This window comes from Dermacentor silvarum, chromosome 7 (assembly GCF_013339745.2).
Source record: "Dermacentor silvarum isolate Dsil-2018 chromosome 7, BIME_Dsil_1.4, whole genome shotgun sequence".
Classification (NCBI taxonomy): Eukaryota; Metazoa; Arthropoda; class Arachnida; order Ixodida; family Ixodidae; genus Dermacentor; species Dermacentor silvarum.
Window position 1 is genome coordinate 111583173 of NC_051160.1, and position 9635 is coordinate 111592807.

Sequence of the window (9635 nt, forward strand, 5' to 3'; positions counted from 1 at the left end):
TAAATGCTACCATATCTGCAGAAAGTTTTGGCGGGGTCAAACTTGGCAAACTTGCGAACGAGGAGGACCGGCGCATTTTTGTCTGCCCCTTTCTTTTTGTACTTCCAGTAGAAAGGGACATTTTTTATTCACGTCTGTCAAGGTGCGTTTTCAGCATTTGGGATACGAAAATTGAAAAAAACATTCTGAGCAATTATTTCTACTGTACTTCCAATAAAGACGCTAACAATTAAGCAAGATTTTTTGCATCATAGCATATTGTCGCGGTAGAACGCCAAGGGAAGACACGGAGACGTTCTTCCTGAACAACAGGGCAACCTGCTCAAGCGAAACAGATCAGAGACACGTATTCTTCGTCGTCGGCAAAATCCCACCGTCCCACTAGACGGAGTCCACTAATAAAGGTAAGTCTCCGCCAGTAGTAGCTTTGCCGCACTCTGCCCAATGTTCGCGTTTAGCCTAAGTGACCAGAAGTCACCTCGTTGTAACAGGCTTGAAGTACTTCCGTACGAAGACCTGCAGGAATGACGAGCAGGTAGGGGGACCCCGTCGAAGAAAAGTTTCTTTTGTAAAGGACTTTGGCCCGTAAACAAAACGATGACAATCCTCTTGCGAATACTCTAGGTGCTTTCGCAGATCTTCCTTCTAAGTAATTGATGAGTGCAAACAACTCAGGGTCGTTTCGTTGATGTTGCGCGATGTCGGATGCGTCAAGAACACAAAGAAATTCTGTTTCATCTTCTTCGAGTGAACAAGCCGACTCTATCGGCGATCGAGACAGGCAGTGAGCATCCGTATGTCGCTTCCCTGACTTGCACGTGACTGTCATGTCATACTCTTGCAGCCTTAGGCTCCAACGCACCAATCGTCCAGACGGATCTTTAAGGTTATTCAACCAGCACAATGAATGGTGGTCGCTGAGAACTTTCAAAGGGCGGCCATACAAATATGGGCGAAATTTCATAACCGCCCATACTACGGCGAGGCATTCTTTCTCAGTTGTGGAATAATTTGCCTCGGTGCGAGAGAACGTTCTGCTTGCATAGGCAATCACTCTTTCCGTGTTCTCCTGCCATTGCAAAAGAACAGCTCCCAATTCAGTATTGCTGGCATCCGTATGGAACAATGTAGGAGTGGTCTCATCGAAGTGGGCAAGCACTGGAGGTGTCTGGAGACGTTGCCGAAAGACGTTAAATGCACGCTGCTCTTCGTCGCCCCATACAAAAGCAGCGTCGTCTTTCGTGAGGCGAATTAACGGCGACGCAATGCGAGCAAAGTCTGCAATAAACCGCCGGTAATAGGCGCAGAGGCCGAGGAACCGCCGGACAGTCTTTTTATCGGATGGTACGGGAAACTGTGCCACTGCGTGGTACAACGCCAAGAGAAGACACGGAGACAATCTTCAGGAACAACAGGACAACCTATTCAAGCAAGTGATCCTTATTAGACTCCGATAATTGTTTTCCTTCAATCACCCGATTCTTGGCCAATCCCCCATAGTGGGTACGAGCCACTTTAAAGGCAAGCAAGCAAGCAAGCAAAACAGATCGGAGACACGTCTTCTGCGTCGTCGGCAAAATCCCACCGACCCACTAGACGGAGTCCGCTAATGCCCCCCATCGTCGTTGTCGTCTGCCTAGAGCACACGCGTCAATATGTTGCGACTAATACGTGCTCAAATAAAACAATAAAACAGGAAAGTAATGAGAACGAGCACATTTCTGGCTGTAACAAAATAGTCAATGGTGCTGTGAACAGTGTACAGAAAATAACAAGCAATTATTATTTGAAAATTTCAATTCCCGCAGACGGAGCCGCGGCTTCTTGCCGATAACTTTATGAAAGATCTCAATGGTGTTCATATGTAAAATCCTGCGTACATAACTTCTTAAAAGCCAAGCTTCCTTTGGGAACCTCGCAAGGTTTCGTGACCGTGCCGGCGGCCTGGTTGTTCCCTTGCCGCATAGGCCAACCAATCACAGAACATGCACGCCGCCCGCGCCGCTGGTTTTTTCCTTGCAGCACTACCAGATGGCACTGGCCTTCGCGCATCAGCGGCAGCGGCGGTGCCGGCCTTGCGGGGCAAACAAAATAAAAGAACCAGAAAGCTCGCCTTCTAGCATCTTCGACTGTACGGTAATGTGAAACTAAACGCTTCTTGCAGATAGAATGGATTCGAATTGCGCTACGTACGTAAGCGCATGCTGCTGCTGCTGCGTGTGTGTTGTGCGTGCGTGTGTGTGTGCTCGTGTACAAAGCTTCGCTGTATATCGATTCCAACTCGTTGGATCTGCGCCAACCTATTTGCTTTGAGCTGTAAAAATAGCGAACTTCAGCATTTTAAGAGGAAGCTTTAGCTCGGGACCAACTCTGATGCGGCCTATTCAAATACATGTAAAGCGCAGAAACACTTTTTTGAGATAACCACTGGACCGATTTTAATGACATTTGTTGCGTTTGAGAGAGAAGGTTAATTCTAGCGACTGTTTGAAGCGGGTGTTAGTATAAGGGCCTGAAATTTAAAAAAAAATAAAAAATTCGAAAGTTCGAACAAAAATATAAGCCTGAAGCTTGCAAATTAATAGCTCTGCATCAATAGCAGCTATCGCGATTCTGCAAACGCCATCCATTAGAGCATATCCAAGCATGTTTTAAAGTATGTGCCACCTTGCACATTCTTCCTGCTTCGCTCTTCCTGCCAAGAATCTTCGTTTCGTGCAGTAGCCAGCCATCGGTGTGAGCTTACTTTAGCTGCGGCGGGGTATTCGCCCGACGAGAAACTAGATTTGCTTTGATGAGGCATGTATCGCTAATTCTTGCGCTCGTGCTGCTGGTCCCAAGGCAATCGCTGGTTACCGTGATCTGGGTTCATTTCGCGGAGCAGTTTGTACGAGTGTTTTCTCGTGACCAGTGAAAAGATACCTTGCTCAATAATGCAATGAGTTGCCATGACTCTAGCATCCGCATTGAATAAGGCATGATATACATTAAATATTTATGCGGCATGAAATAAGGAATTGTGCACATATGTAGTACTTACATCGTTAATTAATTTTATTGACATATTGGTGCCTAATACGTGTGTTCTTTCTGTTCCGACAGTCCTGATGCCACTCCCTGGGGGCCAAATTGAGAGCAGCCGTGTGTGCGCGCCCAGCGACCAACGAAACCAGCCGCAATCGTCACCGTCTCTGCACATCTGTGCAAGCATGCATGACCACTTTGTGACTGCATCATAGAGAAATAAAAGTGACTAAATTACTGAACTCGATGTGTACCTCTAACTCGATGTCGTACACAATCTTGTTGGACAACTCCGACACGCACTTGCTTTCATTGTCACATCACCGCCCACAATTTGTTCAACACCACACACGTGTGGAAGCAGACGCTCCCCTTTCTTGAGGTTGCCGCCCCGAAAGAAGCTGTTGGCGTCGGCAACCGTCTTGAAACCGCACTGCAGTCTTTGCATCGCTGTTCAGCAAGCCGGCGATCTGCCGCCGTCGAAAACGGAGCGCCGTGAGCACGAGCAGCGAAAGAAAGCGCGGGCGAAACAATGCAAACAAAGCGGAGACTGCATCACGGCGCGACCGCGCTGCTTGAAATTTCCACATTGGGGGCGCTGTCAGGAGGCGCAGCAGCGCCTTCAGGCGATCGTTTTCTCGTCTTACGACATAGCCGGCGTGCCCAGCTGCGTCGGGCGCGCTCAGCGCCGCTGGCGCGGAGATAGAACATGTTCTATTTCACGCGGCTGCCGCTAGACCAGAATGCACTGCGCGCTGTAGGGGCAGCGGGCAGAAGGCAACATGGCGGCTTGCGGCGCTCGTAGTGGAAGCGCGGCTGTGGTTTTCTCAAAGTCCGTGGACGATGACAGCGCAAGTGCCGAAAACCGTGGACCATGTACATGGTCCGCTTCCGCTTTTGACGTAGCTGACGCGATCTTCTGGCTGTCAGGACAAGTTAACGCCATGCCGTGAAGGCAGTGAAACAGCACACGGAGCGAGAGCTGTGTATAAGGTATTTTTTGTGTTTGCGTTTGTAAAAATTCACGATGTGCTTTCTTTTCGAACTTATATTCATATTTTATGCATGACTGGTCATTCATGTGTGTGTAGGCGGGTGATCGACGCTCTGTCATGTGCCTTTACGCCGATCCCCTCGGCAACTATGTATGTTGGTTGTCTAAAATAAAGTGTCTTGCTTTGTAAAAAAAAAGCGCGCTACTCGGACGGCGCAGGCACATGCTGTCAGAAAGCGAGAATGCGCATGCGCCATGGATATAGCTGTTCGTTCACGCGGCCGTGAGGTTGCGCTCCCACACAGAGAGATGGCGCCAGCCTCGCCCGCCGAACTGTAAGGACGCAAATTTCTTCCACGGGCGGGCGTGGCTGGCGTAGCGTATCCGACTTCGCCTGCCGCGGCCTGGCGCGCCGGAAACGCTGGACTATATCTTGGCCTTGAGAATTCGCTTCCATCTGAAGTTGTTCTTTATCCGTGCCTGTTGAGACCTTGCATGGCAATAAAATTAAAATCGGGTCGAGTTATAGTGATTCGTCGGTAAACTGTGGCGTGAATCTCAGCGTTTTTTTTTCTTAGGTTCATCGTATTTTGGACATGATGCAGATGAACAATGAAGCTCCTATATACCTGATAATGTTTCTGTATTTAATCTAGTGCTCGATATATGCATAGAAACTAAAACTCTCCTAACCAATAGTGATCCATGCTTACATAATTCAGTGCCAGCGTCCGTAAATATGACTCAGTGGAAAACCTCCACAGTGACGTCGCGTTCTGCTGCTAAACACGACGTCGCGGTTAAGCTTCCCGGCCACGGCGACCACGTTTTGAGCGGGGCGATGTTCTCGTGAAAAAATCCCACGTGGTCGAAATTAATCCGGAGCCCTCCACTCCTTCATAACCCACCGCGCAATTACGGGAGGACAAGGTAAACAATTAAATTTATTCCACGGACGAGGTACTCTCAAAATATTTATAACCTAATGAAAGTTGGAAACACGAAAATTTCCTTTCATTACCCAATAAAAAGTTTAATGTACATGTCAACGAGCTCGAACTACACCTGCGACTAGAGAAGTAGTACGCCCATAATAGGCAAAGATTTCAGCATAAGTTCCCTGGGCTGATATATGCGGATGACATAGCACTACTAGCGGACAATGCAACGAATTTGCAGGTACGTGTGGCAATGACGGGACACATGTAGGCCCTAGATTTAGCACACATCAATGGGAAATTATGATTTTTATTGAAGAGACAAACCACGGTCTGGTATCAATTCAACAGCAACTCCTACTTATTGTAAAAAAAAAAATACCAGGATGTACACATAAACGAAGGAAGTAACTACTCCAACACCCACCAAGGTAATTCGATGATGGAGGTGACGTGTAACGCTGCAATAATGAGGCATAGAACACTTGAGGGCTGCGATAAACATCAGGTGGTGCGAGGAACTTGCAAAGGAGCAATGATGCCAGCGCTAACGTTCACAAATGTCCTTCTGTGCGTAAACCACAGATCTTGCCAGAGTCGGAAGTTAAGCAAAGGTCGTTTGGCCGACTATCATTTGGGGCCCATGTAGAAACAACAAATAAGGGATTGCAGAGTGACATGTGTTGGGGCCTGTTTTGAAGTCAGAGAAGCGTAGATCGAAATAAGTGTTGAAGAATGACTCAGGGACAAGGCTGAAAAAAAATGAGCGCCTAAAGAGCACAAGTATTTATACCTCAAAAGCCGCGACACAAAAGGAAGGAGGAGGTCAAGAAAGTTGGCAATCAAGTACATGGTAATTGAAAGTGGAAATAAACAACCAGAAGTTATGAAAACTAAAATGGAAGAAACAGAGACGGTATATTAGATGGAAAGAATGCAAACATAAAATACCATTAGGATTTACAAGTATGACAACAAAGAAACCAGAATGGAAAATCTGTATTATGAGATAAAGGACAGTGCCTTGCTATTTGAGGCTAGAGCTGGTTGTCTGAGAAAAAAAAACACACACACACACCGGAGCAAGTTTTCGCGACAGGACGAGGCATGTGTATGCTGAAGCAAAAAATCACAGACATGTGAGCGCATCCTAATGTCAGGCGAAGGTACTCACCGAGTTTGACCCTTAGGTAGCGTCCACCTTCCAGGAGCTCAGGGAATCAAAGCGGGTTGAAGCTTTAACTGCTCAGCCTGGGAGATAAGCAAGAGAAATTTAGGGCTATTGGTGAAAAAAAGAAGGGTAGAAATTAATGTAACTGGAGTCCTTAGAGGCATAGGTAGCTGTACAATATTAAGATAAATGTTTTCAATCAGGATAGAAAAGATGAAAGAGAGGTAGGCAAAAAATACGTCGGGTATTATATACGTGTATGTAATATCTGATCAGCTCAAGCATGCTAAGTGACTATATTTCGCCGCCCGCATTCGAACCACATGCCAATAGAAAGCATTATCACAATATCATTACAGCCTCACTTACAGCCACACTTGCTCACCGAAATCACGCTGAAGAAAACCAAAACGAGTAAACCCAGGAAGTGGCCAGTGCACATCGCAATTGAACCCGGAAGATGGTAGCGAATAGGCAGTCCTCCTTTAAAATGCGCAGTTCGCGGTCAGGCCCCGAAATACGAGAAGCAAAAAAAGAATGTTTTTTTGGGCGTCGATGCTATAAACCGCTCTCATTGTCCTGTCTAGTCTATCAAAACGCTGCAGCGTGACAGCACCTTACGTAGTGCTATTTTCGAATATCCCGGGTTCTTTTGTACAAAGACGTGTGTAGCTCTTTTGTTTTCTTGTGCAACAGGTTAAGTCATCGCCACATTTCGACTTATAATGCGGGCCTCACAGTCTTATTGAGCCTCCTCTCCTGAAGAAATACCGCTATCGCTGTTGCTATATTGTTCGGGGAACACTTCTGTCAGCCGCCGCGGTGACTTAGCGGCTACGGTGTGGCGCTGCTAAGCACGAGGACGCGGGATCAAATCCCGGCCGCGGCAGCCGCATTTCGATGGGGGCGAAATGCAAAACGCCCCTGTCCCGTGCAGTGGGGGCACGTTAAAGATCCCCTGGTGGCCAAAATTAATCCAGAGTCCCGCACTAGGGCAGGCCTCATAATAGAATCGTGGTTCTGGCTCGTAAAGTGCCTAAATTCAGTTCAATTCAGTTCAAAGACACTAACGTCCTAAGACATCGCAGGTGGAGTGCTCCTACAGATGCATCGGCAGAGACGAGAAAAATGTGCGTAGTTCTTTCTTGTAAACAGGATGTGCGTTCACTGTGGGACAAAGGAACTCGCATGCACCTTGCCAGTGACGATTGTGGCCGGTTTATCCCGAAGAAATTTGCGCACAAAATAAAATCGATACGATAACACAAAGGGCGGTGTCTTGCTATTTCAGGCCAGAGCTGGCTGCCTGAGAAAAAAAAATATACTTGCCAGAGCAAACATTCAAAACAGGACGAAGCATGTGCCTGCCACAGCAAAAAAAGAAAAAAATAATTTCTTTCGTTTTCGTCGTTGTATTGCAGCGGTATTATGCAAGTAGCTGGCGCCTCCAGCTGTTGCTGAAATCTCCTTGAACACACATTTTATATACAATATTTCTGTAGTGCTTTCTGTTGAGTAGACACATATGCATGCGGGACCTTCCAAAAAAAAAACCCTTTCCCTACAGGAAAATGGGGCCAAGCGAAGCTTGTCCTGGATGCACCTGAACTAGCCATGATGCGACGACTGCAACGGAGAGCACGACGTCGCTTACGGTATGCCCTCAGTCCGCCGTTATCGCTTGCGTGCGATGTCTGGAGTTTGCTCGGCTGCGTGGTTAGCATCATTCACCCGTCATTGCCGCTTGCGATTCTTCGAAATTAAATTGCTTCAAAATTAAATCTGTCCGTTACGTAAGACAATGAATGGCTCATACCCCCTTAAGCAATGGCTCATACCCCCGCAAATGCGGCCTCCCCATTACGACGACAGAAGAGAAGTGAAATTCTACGCTGTAATGATGAGCGATAACGCAGCCCGCTGTGGAAGACGACGACGACGACGAACGCGTGAGTAGTCGCACGAGCGGGTGCCGAGGACGAGCACGAGCGCAAGCCGAGGGGCGCGAACGAGCCAGCTGCGGAAGAAGACGACGACGCTCTAGCCACTGCTGATGATGATAGTTTTTTTTCGTTCACGGACGCCGCCGAAATATGTGCCTTATAACAAGCACGGCCGCTGGCGCGGCCGTGTAAAAAGCTTCGCTTGAATAAACTGGCCATGCGACGCACGGCATTTTCTGAGAGACAGAGCTTATGGCGTCTGTCCTTCACTACGTGCGCACACACAAATTTCGTCTCGTGCACCGTTTAAGCGGTAGGGAAAGGGAAATTCCTTCGGTCCACACGAAGGCACAGTTTGCACGCCTGGGAAGCATGCAAAAACCCTCTCCGTTCAGAAACAGGCCATAAGTAAAAGCTGCTGCAAGTCAGAATATGGTGAGTAAAATACGTCGTTCGTGCGCAGTCATTTTAATAAACACTACGGTGGTCGACGTGAAGCTCCATTTAAAGCTTGCGGGTGCCACTACAGAGAAGAGAAAACATAACTTATTCAGTTCAGTACTCATAATTTATGCGCTGCTTTAATTCTTGTGTTCATGTTTTATTTTCGTGAAACAATATTATTCAGTAAAGGGAATAATTACCATTCTTCGCTGACGTCAAGCTACTCAGCGAAGTAAGCTACTTAGCGAAGTAAATTAGTGGCGTTGAAAAGAAAACTTGGTACATTTCGGTATGGGTGGGAATCGAACCCGGGGCTCCGGGGTGCGAGACGAGCAGACTTCCTTGAAGCGACGGCTGCTCCACGGTTCTGGCTTACTTAAGGCTTACCCTAGGCTTACCCTAGTGCATGCCTGATTGGACACGTCACGTCACAGCCATCTCGCTGACGCGGCCTGCGTCATTGGGCGGCACAAGTGATGGTGCGGAGGAGGTGGCGCCACGTCTTGAGTGTATAAAATGAGCGCGTCGATGACGTTCCAAGGTCTACAAACGGTACAATGCTTTCGCATTCCCACACGTAAGCAGTCTGAAGTGCCTGCCTAATTGTAAGTTAAGTAATTGCGGTCGCGCCAGGTGTTGTTGCCCAGGAAAGCGGGCGCGAGCACTCTGCGCATTGACGTCACAGTCAGAGTGACATCCGCGGCGGTTGTCGGCTGCGAGCGATGGAGGAGCGTGAAAGCTCATGCGGCTCGCGAGTACGGCCGCGCAAGTACGCCACCGCGGAACAAGTGCGTGCTGCTGCACCATAGTGATGAGGTCGCCTAAGTGCCACACGTATACTGCCCATTGTGGCTCATTCTGTCTTGGAAGATGTCTAGCCCCGATTCTATAGCTTAATGCATTACCAATATGCCTTAGAAAAAAGCGTAACCCCGATTGTGTAGCTTCATGTATTACCAAATGTGCAGCGGTGATCGCTGCACGGGTCTTACAAGAGGGCAACACCTGCCAAATTTTGTCTTTTTTTTTTGCCGTACGCAGCTATCATGGATAAGTTCCAACTTACTCGATTCGCCATCTTTTTTTAAACGTCTTTATTTCTGCATTTATTAAGTCAACCC

At 47.8% G+C, this 9635-nt stretch overlaps 1 long non-coding RNA gene across 1 annotated transcript in view; it reads right to left on the reverse strand.

Annotated features, from left to right (window-relative positions):
* LOC125946926 (uncharacterized) overlaps positions 1 to 6636 on the reverse strand; it is a 54374-nt gene extending 47738 nt beyond the window's left edge. The window contains exons 1-2 of the long non-coding RNA XR_007467999.1: positions 6513 to 6636; positions 6131 to 6207 (exon numbers count right to left, since the gene is read on the reverse strand). This is a non-coding gene — a long non-coding RNA (uncharacterized LOC125946926). The remainder of the gene's footprint in view (positions 1 to 6130; positions 6208 to 6512) is intronic.
* Between the last annotated feature and the right edge of the window lie 2999 nt (positions 6637 to 9635).